Source organism: Carcharodon carcharias, chromosome 16 (assembly GCF_017639515.1).
Source record: "Carcharodon carcharias isolate sCarCar2 chromosome 16, sCarCar2.pri, whole genome shotgun sequence".
Lineage (NCBI taxonomy): Eukaryota > Metazoa > Chordata > Chondrichthyes > Lamniformes > Lamnidae > Carcharodon > Carcharodon carcharias.
Genome location: NC_054482.1, coordinates 39939300 through 39951767, shown reverse-complemented (window position 1 = coordinate 39951767; position 12468 = coordinate 39939300).

Below are 12468 nucleotides of genomic sequence, written 5' to 3'. Positions count from 1 at the left end.
GTGTGTGGCTTCTGCAGCGTGTGTGGCTCCTGCAGTGTGTTTGGCACCTGCACTGTGTGTGGCGCTTTCAGTGTGTGTGGCGCCTGCAGTGTATGTGGCGCCTGCAGTGTGTATGGCGCCTGCAATGTATGTGGCACCTGCAGTGTGTGGCTCCTGCAGTTTGTGTGCCTCCTGCAGTGTGTGTGGCTCCTGCAGTGTGTGTGGCTCCTGCAGTGTGTGTGGCTCCTGCAGTGAGTGTGGCGCGTGCACTGTGTGTGGCGCGTGCAGCGTGTGCTTCGCGTGCACTGTGTGTGTGGCGCGTGCACCGTGTGTGTGGCGCCTGCACTGTGTGTGGCTCCGGCACTGTATGTGGTGCCTGCAGTGTGTGTGGCTCCTGCAGTGTGTGTGGCTCCTGCAGTGTGTGTGGTACCTACAGTGTGTGTGGCGCGTGCACTTTATGTGGTGCGTGCAGTGTGTGTCGCGCATGCAGTGTGTGTGGCGCATGCAGTGTGTGTGCCACGTACAGTGTTATTGGCCCATGCAGTCTGTGTGGCGCATGCAGTGTGTGATTCGTACAGTGTATGTGGCGCATGGACTGCATGTGGCGCCTGCACTGTGTGTGAAGCCTGCAATGTATGTGGTGCCTGCAGTGTGTGTGGCTCCTGCAGTGTGTGTGGCTCCTGCAGTGTGTGTGGCTCCTGCAGTGTGTGTGGCTCCTGCAGTGTGTGTGGCTCCTGCAGTGTGTGTGGCTCCTGCAGTGTGTGTGGCTCCTGCAGTGTGTGTGGCGCCTGCAGTGTGTGTGGCGCCTGCAGTGTGTGTGGCTCCTGCAGTGTGTTTGGCTCCTGCAGTGTGTGTGGCACCTGCAGTGTGTGTGGCGCCTGCAGTGTGCGTGGCGCCTGCAGTGTGTGTGGCGCCTGCAGTGTGTGTGGCTCCTGCAGTGTGTGTGGCTCCTGCAGTTTGTGTGGCTCCTGCAGTGTGTGTGGCTCCAGCAGTGTGTGTGGCTCCAGCAGTGTGTGTGGCTCCTGCAGTGTGTGTGGCGCCTGCAGTGTGTGTGGCGCGTGCAGTGTGTGTGGCGCCTGCACTGTGTGTGGCGCGTGCACTGTGCGTGGCGCGTGCACTGTGTGTGACGCGTGCACTGTGTGTGACGCGTGCACTTTGTGTGACGCGTGCACTGTGTGTGTTACGTGTGCACTGTGTGTGTGGCACATGCACTGTGTGTTAGGCGTGTGCACTGTGTGTGGCGCGTGCACTGTGTGTGGCGCGTGCACTGTGTGTGGCGCGTGCACTGTGTGTGTGTTGCGTGCACTGTGTGTGGCGCGTTCAGTGTATGTGGAATGTTCAGTGTGTGTGGCGTGTGCAGTATGTGTGCCACGTACAGTGTTTTTGGCCCATGCAGTCTGTGTGGCGCATGCTGTGTGTGGTTCGTACTTTGTATGTGGCGCATGGTCGGCGTGTGGCGCCTCCACTGTGTGTGACACCTGCTCTGTGTGTGGCGCATGTACTGTTTCTGGTGCCTGCGGCGTGTGTGGATCGTGCAGTGTTGGTGGCTCGTGCAGTGTTTATTGCACGTGAATTGTGTGTGGCGCTTGAAGTGTGTGTGGCGCCTGCAGTGTGTTTGGCACCTGCACTGTGTTTGGCGTTTTCAGTGTGTGTGGCGCCTGCAGTGTGTATCCCATGTACAGTGTTTTATGGCCCGTGCAGTGTGTGTGGTGCCTGCAGTGTGTCTGGTGCCTGCACTGAGTGTGGCACCTGCACTGTGTGTGCCACGTACAGTGTTTTTAGCCCCTGCAGTGTGTGTGGCGCCTGCAGTGTGTGTGGCGCCTGCAGTGTGTGTGGCGCCTGCAGTGTGTGTGGCACCTGCACTGTGCGTGGCGTGTGCACTGTGTGTGGCGCCTGCACTGTGTGTGGCGCCTGCACTGTGTGTGGCACGTGCACTGTGTGTGGAGCCTGCAGTGTGTGTGGCGCCTGCAGTGTGTGTGGCGCCTGCAGTGTGTGTGGCTCCTGCAGTTTGTGTGCCTCCTGCAGTGTGTGTGGCTCCTGCAGTGTGTGTGGATCCTGCAGTGTGTGTGGCTCCTGCAGTGTGTGTGGCTCCTGCAGTGTGTGTGGCGACTGCAGTGTGTGTGGCTCCTGCAGTGTGTGTGGCTCCTGCAGTGTGTGTGGCTCCTGCAGTGTGTGTGGCTCCAGCAGTGTGTGTGGCTCCTGCAGTGTGTGTGGCGCCTGCAGTCTGTGTGGCGCGTGCACTGTGTGTGGCGCGTGCACTGTGTGTGGCGCGTGCACTGTGTTTGGCACCTGCACTGTGTGTGGCGCGTGCACTGTGCGTGCCGCGTTCACTGTGTGTGACACGTGCACTGTGTGTGACGCGTGCACTTTGTGTGTGGCGCGTGCACTGTGTGTGTGGCGCGTGCACTGTGTGTGCCGCGTGCACTGTGTGTGGCAAGTGCACTGTGTGTGGCGCGTGCACTGTGTGTGGCGCGTGCACTGTGTGTGGCGCGTGCACTGTGTGTGTGTTGCGTGCACTGTGTGTGGCGCGTTCAGTGTGTGTGGCATGTTCAGTGTGTGTGGCGTGTGCAGTATGTGTGCCACGTACAGTGTTTTTGGCCCATGCAGTCTGTGTGGCGCATGCTGTGTGTGGTTCGTACAGTGTATGTGGCGCATGGTCGGCGTGTGGCGCCTCCACTGTGTGTGACACCTGCACTGTATGTGGCGCCTGCAGTGTGTGTGGCGCCTGCAGTGTGTGTGGCGCCTGCAGTGTGTGTGGCGCCTGCAGTGTGTGTGGCGCCTGCTCTGTGTGTGGCGCATGTACTGTTTCTGGTGCCTGCAGCGTGTGTGGATCGTGCAGTGTTTGTGGCTCGTGCAGTGTTTATTGCACGTGCATTGTGTGTCGCGCTTTCAGTGTGTGTGGCGCCTGCAGTGTGTATCCCATGTACAGTGTTTTATGGCCCGTGCAGTGTGTGTGGTGCCTGCAGTGTGTCTGGTGCCTGCACTGTGTGCGGCACCTGCACTGTGTGTGCCACGTACAGTGTTTTTAGCCCCTGCACTGTATGTGGCGCCTGCAGTGTGTGTGGCGCCTGCAGTGTGTGTGGCGCCTGCAGTGTGTGTGGGGCGCCTGCTCTGTGTGTGGCGCATGTACTGTTTCTGGTGCCTGCAGCGTGTGTGGATCGTGCAGTGTTTGTGGCTCGTGCAGTGTTTATTGCACGTGCATTGTGTGTGGCGCTTTCAGTGTGTGTGGCGCCTGCAGTGTGTATCCCATGTACAGTGTTTTATGGCCCGTGCAGTGTGTGTGGTGCCTGCAGTGTGTGGTGCCTGCACTGTGTGCGGCACCTGCACTGTGTGTGCCACGTACAGTGTTTTTAGCCCCTGCAGTGTGTGTGGTGCCTGCAGTGTGCGTGGCGCCTGCAGTGTGTGTGGCGCCTGCAGTGTGTGTGGCGCCTGCAGTGTGTGTGGCGCCTGCAGTGTGTGTGGCGCCTGCACTGTGTGTGGCGCCTGCACTGTGTGTGGCGTGTGCACTTTGTGTGGCGCCTGCACTGAGTTTGGCGCCTGCAGTGTGTGTGGCGCCTGCAGTGTTTGTGGCGCCTGCAGTGTGTGTGGCGCCTGCAGTGTGTGTGGTGCCTGCAGTGTGTGTGGCTGCTGCAGTGTGTGTGGCTCCTGCAGTGTGTGTGGCTCCTGCAGTGTGTTTGGCACCTGCACTGTGTGTGGTGCTTTCAGTGTGTGTGGCGCCTGCAGTGTGTATCCCATGTACAGTGTTTTATGGCCCGTGCAGTGTGTGTGGTGCCTGCAGTGTGTCTGGTGCCTGCACTGTGTGTGGCACCTGCACTGCGTGTGCCACGTACAGTGTTTTTAGCCCCTGCAGTGTGTGTGGCGCCTGCAGTGTGCGTGGCGCCTGCAGTGTGTGTGGCACCTGCAGTGTGTGTGGCTCCTGCAGTGTGTTTGGCTCCTGCAGTGTGTGTGGCACCTGCAGTGTGTGTGGCGCCTGCAGTGTGTATGGCGCCTGCAGTGTGTGTGGCGCCTGCAGTGTGTGTGTCTCCGGCAGTGTGTGTGGCTCCTGCAGTGTGTGTGGCTCCTGCAGTGTGTGTGGCTCCAGCAGAGTGTGTGGCTCCAGCAGTGTGTGTGGCTCCTGCAGTGTGTGTGGTGCCTGCAGTGTGTGTGGTGCGTGCACTGTGTTTGGCGCCTGCACTGTGTGTGGCGCGTGCGCTGTGCGTGGCGCGTGCACTGTGTGTGACGCGTGCATTGTGTGTGACGCGTGCACTTTGTGTGACGCGTGCACTGTGTGTGTTACGAGTGCACTGTGTGTGTGCCGCGTGCACTGTGTGTTAGGCGCCTGCACTGTGTGTGGCGCGTGCACTGTTTGTGGCGCGTGCACTGTGTGTGGCGCGTGCACTGTGTGTGTGTTGCGTGCACTGTGTGTGGCGCGTTCAGTGTGTGTGGCATGTTCAGTGTGTGTGGCGTGTGCAGTATGTGTGCCACGTACAGTGTTTTTGGCCCATGCAGTCTGTGTGGCGCATGCTGTGTGTGGTTCGTACATTGTATGTGGCGCATGGTCGGCGTGTGGCGCCTCCACTGTGTGTGGCGCATGTACTGTTTCTGGTGCCTGCAGCGTGTGTGGATCGTGCAGTGTTTGTGGCTCGTGCAGGGTTTATTGCACGTGTTGTGTGTGTGGCGCTTGATGTGTGTGTGGCGCCTGCAGTGTGTTTGGCACCTGCACTGTGTGTGGCGCTTTCAGTGTGTGTGGCGCCTGCAGTGTGTATCCCATGTACAGTGTTTTATGGCCCGTGCAGTGTGTGTGGTGCCTGCAGTGTGTCTGGTGCCTGCACTGAGTGTGGCACCTGCACTGTGTGTGCCACGTACAGCGTTTTTAGCCCCTGCAGTGTGTGTGGCGCCTGCAGTGTGTGTTGCGCCTGCAGTGTGTGTGGCGCCTGCAGTGTGTGTGGCGCCTGCACTGTGCGTGGCGTGTGCACTGTGTGTGGCGTGTGCACTGTGTGTGGCGCCTGCACTGTGTGTGGCGCCTGCACTGTGTGTGGCACGAGCACTGTGTGTGGAGCCTGCAGTGTGTGTGGCGCCTGCAGTGTGTGTGGCGCCTGCAGTGTGTGTGGCGCCTGCAGTGTGTGTGGCTCCTGCAGTTTGTGTGCCTCCTGCAGTGTGTGTGGCTCCAGCAGCGTGTGTGGCTCCTGCAGTGTGTGTGACGCGTGCACTGTGTGTGACGCGTGCACTTTGTGTGACGCGTGCACTGTGTTTGTGACGCGTGCACTGTGTGTGTGGCGCGTGCACTGTGTGTGTGGCGCGTGCACTGTGTGTGGCGCGTGCACTGTGTGTGGCGCGTGCACTGTGTGTGGCGCGTACACTGTGTGTGTGTTGCGTGCACTGTGTGTGGCGCGTTCAGTGTGTGTGGCATGTTCAGTGTGTGTGGCGTGTGCAGTATGTGTGCCACGTACAGTGTTTTTGGCCCATGCAGTCTCTGTGGCGCATGCTGTGTGTGGTTCGTACATTGTATGTGGCGCATGGTCGGCGTGTGGCGCCTCCACTGTGTGTGGCTCATGTACTGTTTCTGGTGCCTGCAGCGTGTGTGGATCGTGCAGTGTTTGTGGCTCGTGCAGTGTTTATTGCACGTGAATTGTGTGTGGCGCTTTCAGTGTGTGTGGCGCCTGCAGTGTGTATCCCATGTACAGTGTTTTATGGCCCGTGCAGTGTGTGTGGTGCCTGCAGTGTGTCTGGTACCTGCACTGAGTGTGGCACCTGCACTGTGTGTGCCACTAACAGCGTTTTCAGCCCCTGCAGTGTGTGTGGCGCCTGCAGTGTGTGTTGCGCCTGCAGTGTGTGTGGCGCCTGCAGTGTGTGTGGCACCTGCATTGTGCGTGGCGTGTGCACTGTGTGTGGCGCCTGCACTGTGTGTGGCGCCTGCACTGTGTGTGGCACGTGCACTGTGTGTGGAGCCTGCAGTGTGTGTGGCGCCTGCAGTGTGTGAGGCGCCTGCAGTGTGTGTGGCTGCTGCAGTTTGTGTCCCTCCTGCAGTGTGTGTGGCTCCTGCAGTGTGTGTGGCTCCTGCAGCGTGTGTGGCTCCTGCAGCGTGTGTGGCTCCTGCAGTGTGTGTGGATCCTGCAGTGTGTGTGGCTCCTGCAGTGTGTGTGGCTCCTGCAGTGTGTGTGGCTCCTGCAGTGTGTGTGGCTCCTGCAGTGTGTGTGGCGCCTGCAGTGTGTGTGGCGCGTGCACTGTGTGTGGCGCGTGCACTGTGTGTGGCGCGTGCACTGTGTGTGGCGCGTGCACTGTGTGTGACGCGTGCAATTTGTGTGACGTGTGCACTGTGTTTGTGACACGTGCACTGTGTGTGTGGCGCGTGCACTGTGTGTGTGGCGCGTGCACTGTGTGTGGCGCGTGCACTGTGTGTGGCGCGTGCACTGTGTGTGGCGCGTGCACTGTGTGTGGCGCGTACACTGTGTGTGTATTGCGTGCACTGTGTGTGGCGCGTTCAGTGTGTGTGGCATGTTCAGTGTGTGTGGCGTGTGCAGTATGTGTGCCACGTACAGTGTTTTTGGCCCATGCAGTCTCTGTGGCGCATGCTGTGTGTGGTTCGTACAGTGTATGTGGTACATGGTCGGCGTGTGGCGCCTCCACTGTGTGTGACACCTGCACTGTATGTGGCGTCTGCAGTGTGTGTGGCGCCTGCAGTGTGTGTGGCTCCTGCAGTATGTGTGGCACCTGCACTGTTTGTGGCGCCTGCAGTGTGTGTGGCGCCTGCAGTGTGTGTGGCGCCTGCAGTGTGTGTGGCGACTGCTCTGTGTGTGGCGCATGTACTGTTTCTGGTGCCTGCAGCGGGTATGGATCGTGCAGTGTTTGTGGCTCGTGCAGTGTTTATTGCACGTGCATTGTGTGTGGCGCTTGAAGTGTGTGTGGCGCCTGCAGTGTGTTTGGCACCTGCACTGTGTGTGGCGCTTTCAGTGTGTGTGGCGCCTGCAGTGTGTATCCCATGTACAGTGTTTTATGGCCCGTGCAGTGTGTGTGGTGCCTGCAGTGTGTCTGGTGCCTGCACTGTTCGCAGCACCCGCACTGTGTGCGCCACGTACAGTGTTTTTAGCCACTGCAGTGTGTGTGGTGCCTGCAGTGTGTGTGGCGCCTGCAGTGTGTGTGGCGCCTGCAGTGTGTGTGGCGCCTGCAGTGTGTGTGGCGCCTGCACTGTGTGTGGCGTGTGCACTTTGTGTGGCGCCTGCACTGAGTGTGGCGCCTGCAGTGTGTGTGGCGCCTGCAGTGTTTGTGGCGCCTGCAGTGTGTGTGGCGCCTGCAGTGTGTGTGGCGCCTGCAGTGTGTGTGGCTCCTGCAGTGTGTGTGGCTCCTGCAGTGTGTGTGGCTCCTGCAGTGTGTGTGGCTCCTGCAGTGTGTGTGGCTCCTGCAGTGTGTTTGGCACTTGCACTGTGTGTGGTGCTTTCAGTGTGTGTGGCGCCTGCAGTGTGTATCCCATGTACAGGGTTTTATGGCCCGTGCAGTGTGTGTGGTGCCTGCAGTGTGTCTGGTGCCTGCACTGTGTGTGGCACCTGCACTGCGTGTGCCAGGTACAGTGTTTTTAGCCCCTGCAGTGTGTGTGGCGCCTGCAGTGTGCGTGGCGCCTGCAGTGTGTGTGGCGCCTGCAGTGTGTGTGGCGCATGCACTGTGTGTGGCGTGTGCACTGTGTGTGGCGCCTGCACTGTGTGTGGCACCTGCACTGTGTGTGGCACATGCACTGTGTGTGGCGCCTGCAGTGTGTGTGGCTCCTGCAGTGTGTGTGGCGCCTGCATTGTATGTGGCACCTGCAGTGTGTGTGGCTCCTGCAGTTTGTGTGCCTCCTGCAGTGTGTGTGGCTCCTGCAGTGTGTGTGGCTCCTGCAGTGTGTGTGGCTCCTGCAGTGTGTGTGGCGCGTGCACTGTGTGTGGCGCGTGCAGCGTGTGCTTCGCGTGCACTGTGTGTGTGGCGCGTGCACCGTGTGTGTGGCGCCTGCACTGTGTGTGGCACGTGCACTGTGTTTGGCACTTGCACTGTGTGTGGCGCCTGCAGTGTGTGTGGCGCCTGCAGTGTGTGTGGCACCTGCAGTGTATGTGGCACCTGCAGTGTGTGTGGCTCCTGCAGTTTGTGTGCCTCCTGCAGTGTGTGTGGCTCCTGCAGTGTGTGTGGCTCCTGCAGTGTGTGTGGCTCCTGCAGTGTGTGTGGCGCGTGCACTGTGTGTGGCGCGTACAGCGTGTGCTTCGCGTGCACTGTGTGTGTGGCGCGTGCACCGTGTGTGTGGCGCCTGCACTGTGTGTGGCTCCTGCACTGTATGTGGTGCCTGCAGTGTGTGTGGCTCCTGCAGTGTGTGTGGCTCCTGCAGTGTGTGTGGTACCTACAGTGTGTGTGGCGCGTGCACTGTATGTGGTGCGTGCAGTGTGTGTCGCGCATGCAGTGTGTGTGGCGCATGCAGTGTGTGTGCCACGTACAGTGTTTTTGGCCCATGCAGTCTGTGTGGCGCATGCAGTGTGTGATTCGTACAGTGTATGTGGCGCATGGACGGCATGTGGCACCTGAACTGTGTGTGAAGCCTGCAATGTATGTGGTGCCTGCAGTGTGTGTGGCTCCTGCAGTGTGTGTGGCTCCTGCAGTGTGTGTGGCTCCTGCAGTGTGTGTGGCTCCTGCAGTGTGTTTGGCGCCTGCAGTGTGTGTGGCGCCTGCAGTGTGTGTGGCTCCTGCAGTGTGTTTGGCTCCTGCAGTGTGTGTGGCGCCTGCAGTGTGTGTGGCGCCTGCAGTGTGTGTGGCTCCTGCAGTGTGTGTGGCTCCTGCAGTGTGTGTGGCTCCTGCAGTGTGTGTGGCTCCAGCAGTGTGTGTGGCTACAGCAGTGTGTGTGGCTCCTGCAGGGTGTGTGGCGCCTGCAGTGTGTGTGGCGCGTGCACTGTGTTTGGCGCCTGCACTGTGTGTGGCGCGTGCACAGTGTGTTAGGCACCTGCACTGTGTGTGGAGCGTGCACTGTGTGTGGCGCGTGCACTGTGTGTGGCGCGTTCAGTGTGTGTGGCATGTTCAGTGTGTGTGGCGTGTGCAGTATGTGTGCCACGTACAGTGTTCTTGGCCCATGCAGTCTGTGTGGCGCATGCTGTGTGCGGTTCGTACAGTGTATGTGGCGCATGGTCGGCGTGTGGCGCCTCCACTGTGTGTGACACCTGCACTGTATGTGGTGCCTGCAGTGTGTGTGGAGCCTGCAGTGTGTGTGGCACCTGCTCTGTGTGTGGCGCATGTACTGTTTCTGGTGCCTGCAGCGTGTGTGGATCGTGCAGTGTTTGTTGCTCGTGCAGTGTTTATTGCACGTGAATTGTGTGTGGCGCTTGAAGTGTGTTTGGCACCTGCAGTGTGTTTGGCACCTGCACTGTGTGTGGCGCTTTCAGTGTGTGTGGCGCCTGCAGTGTGTATCCCATGTACAGTGTTTTATGGCCCGTGCAGTGTTTGTGGTGCCTGCAGTGTGTCTGGTGCCTGCACTGAGTGTGGCACCTGCACTGTGTGTGCCACGTGCAGAGTTTTTAGCCCCTGCAGTGTGTGTGGTGCCTGCAGTGTGTGTGGCGCCTGCAGTGTGTGTGGCGCCTGCAGTGTGTGTGGTGCCTGCACTGTGTGTGGCGCCTGCACTGTGTGTGGCGTGTGCACTGTGTGTGGCGCCAGCACTGTGCGTGGCGCCTGCACTGTGTGTGGCACCTGCACTGTGTGTGGCACTTGCACTGTGTGTGGCGCCTGCAGTCTGTGTGGCGCCTGCAGTGTGTGTGGCGCCTGCAGTGTATGTGGCACCTGCAGTGTGTGTGGCTCCTGCAGTTTGTGTGCCTCCTGCAGTGTGTGTGGCTCCTGCAGTGTGTGTGGCTCCTGCAGTGTGTGTGGCTCCTGCAGTGGGTGTGGCGCGTGCACTGTGTGTGGCACGTGCAGCGTGTGCTTCGCGTGCACTGTGTGTGTGGCACGTGCACCGTGTGTGTGGCGCGTGCACTGTGTGTGGCGCGTGCAGCGTGTGCTTCGCGTGCACTGTGTGTGCGGCGCGTGCACCGTGTGTGTGGCGCCTGCACTGTGTGTGGCTCCGGCACTGTATGTGGTGCCTGCAGTGTGTGTGGCTCCTGCAGTGTGTGTGGCTCCTGCAGTGTGTGTGGTACCTACAGTGTGTGTGGCGCGTGCACTGTATGTGGTGCATGCAGTGTGTGTCGCGCATGCAGTGTGTGTGGCGCATGCAGTGTGTGTGCCACGTACAGTGTTATTGGCCCATGCAGTCTGTGTGGCGCATGCAGTGTGTGATTCGTACAGTGTATGTGGCGCATGGACGGCATGTGGCGCCTGCACTGTGTGTGAAGTTTGCAATGTATGTGGTGCCTGCAGTGTGTGTGGCTCCTGCAGTGTGTGTGGCTCCTGCAGTGTGTGTGGCTCCTGCAGTGTGTGTGGCGCCTGCAGTGTGTGTGGCGCCTGCAGTGTGTGTGGCTCCTGCAGTGTGTTTGGCTCCTGCAGTGTGTGTGGCACCTGCAGTGTGTGTGGCGCCTGCAGTGTGTGTGGCGCCTGCAGTGTGTGTGGCTCCTGCAGTGTGTGTGGCTCCTGCAGTGTGTGTGGTTCCTGCACTGTGTGTGGCTCCTGCAGTGTGTGTGGCTCCAGCAGTGTGTGTGGCTCCAGCAGTGTGTGTGGCTCCTGCAGGGTGTGTGGCGCCTGCAGTGTGTGTGGCGCGTGCACTGTGTTTGGCGCCTGCACTGTGTTTGGCGCCTGCACTGTGTTTGGCGCCTGCACTGTGTGTGACGCGTGCACTGTGCGTGGCGCGTGCACTGTGTGTGACGCGTGCACTGTGTGTGTGAAGCGTGCACTGTGTGTGTGTCGCGTGCAAAGTGTGTTAGGCGCCTGCACTGTGTGTGGCGCGTGCACTGTGTGTGGAGCGTGCACTGTGTGTGGCGCGTGCACTGTGTGTGTGGTGTGTGCACTGTGTGTGGCGCGTTCAGTGTGTGTGGCATGTTCAGTTTGTGTAACGTGTGCAGTATGTGTGCCACGTACAGTGTTTTTGGCCCATGCCGTCTGTGTGGCGCATGCTGTGTGTGGTTCGTACAGTGTATGTGGCGCATGGTCGGCATGTGGCGCCTCCACTGTGTGTGACACCTGCACTGTATGTGGTGCCTGCAGTGTGTGTGGCGCCTGCAGTGTGTGTGGCACCTGCTCTGTGTGTGGCGCATGTACTGTTTCTGGTGCCTGCAGCGTGTGTGGATCGTGCAGTGTTTGTGGCTCGTGCAGTGTTTATTGCACGTGAATTGTGTGTGGCACTTGAAGTGTATGTGGCGCCTGCAGTGTGTTTGGCACCTGCACTGTGTGTGGCGCTTTCAGTGTGTGTGGCGCCTGCAGTGTGTATCCAAAGTACAGTGTTTTATGGCCCATGCAGTGTGTGTGGTGCCTGCAGTGTGTCTGGTGCCTGCACTGAGTGTGGCACCTGCACTGTGTGTGCCACGTACAGTGTTTTCAGCCCCTGCAGTGTGTGTGGTGCCTGCAGTGTGTGTGGCGCCTGCAGTGTGTGTGGCGCCTGCAGTGTGTGTGGCGCCTGCAGTGTGTGTGGCACCTGCACTGTGTGTGGCGCCTGCACTGTGTGTGGCGTGTGCACTGTGTGTGGCGCCAGCACTGTGTGTGGCGCCTGCACTGTGTGTGGCATGTGCACTGTGTGTGGCGCCTGCAGTGTGTGTGGCGCCTGCAGTGTGTGTGGCGCCTGCAGTGTGTGTGGCTCCTGCAGTGTGTGTCCCTCCTGCAGTGTGTGTGGCTCCTGCAGTGTGTTTGGCTCCTGCAGTGTGTGTGGCTCCTGCAGTGTGTGTGGCTCGTGCAGTGTGTGTGGCGCCTGCAGTGTGTGTGGCGCCTGCAGTGTGTGTGGCTCCTGCAGTGTGTGTGGCTCCTGCAATGTGTGTGGCTCCAGCAGTATGTGTGGCTCCTGCAGTGTGTGTGGCGCCTGCAGTGTGTGTGGCGCGTGCACTGTGTGTGGCGCGTGCACTGTGTGTGGCGCTTGCCCTGTGTGTGGCGCGTGCACTGTGTTTGGTACCTGCACTGTGTGTGGCGCGTGCACTGTGCGTGGCGCGTGCACTGTGCGTGACGCGTGCACTGTGTGTGACGCGTGCACTTTGTGTGACGCGTGCACTGTGTTTGTGACGCGTGCACTGTGTGTGTGCCGCGTGCACTGTGTGTGTGGCGCGTGCACTGTGTGTGGCACGTGCACTGTGTGTGGCGTGTGCACTGTGTGTGGCGCGTGCACTGTGTGTGTGGTGCGTGCACTGTGTGTGGCGCGTTCAGTGTGTGTGGCATGTTCAGTGTGTGTGGCATGTGCAGTATGTGTGCCACGTACAGTGTTTTTGGCCCATGCAGTCTGTGTGGCGCATGCTGTGTGTGGTTCGTACATTGTATGTGGCGCATGGTCGGCGTGTGGCGCCTCCACTGTGTGTGACACCTGCACTGTATGTGGCGCCTGCAGTGTGTGTGGCGCCTGCAGTGTGTGTGGCTCCTGCAGTATGTGTGGCACCTGCACTGTTT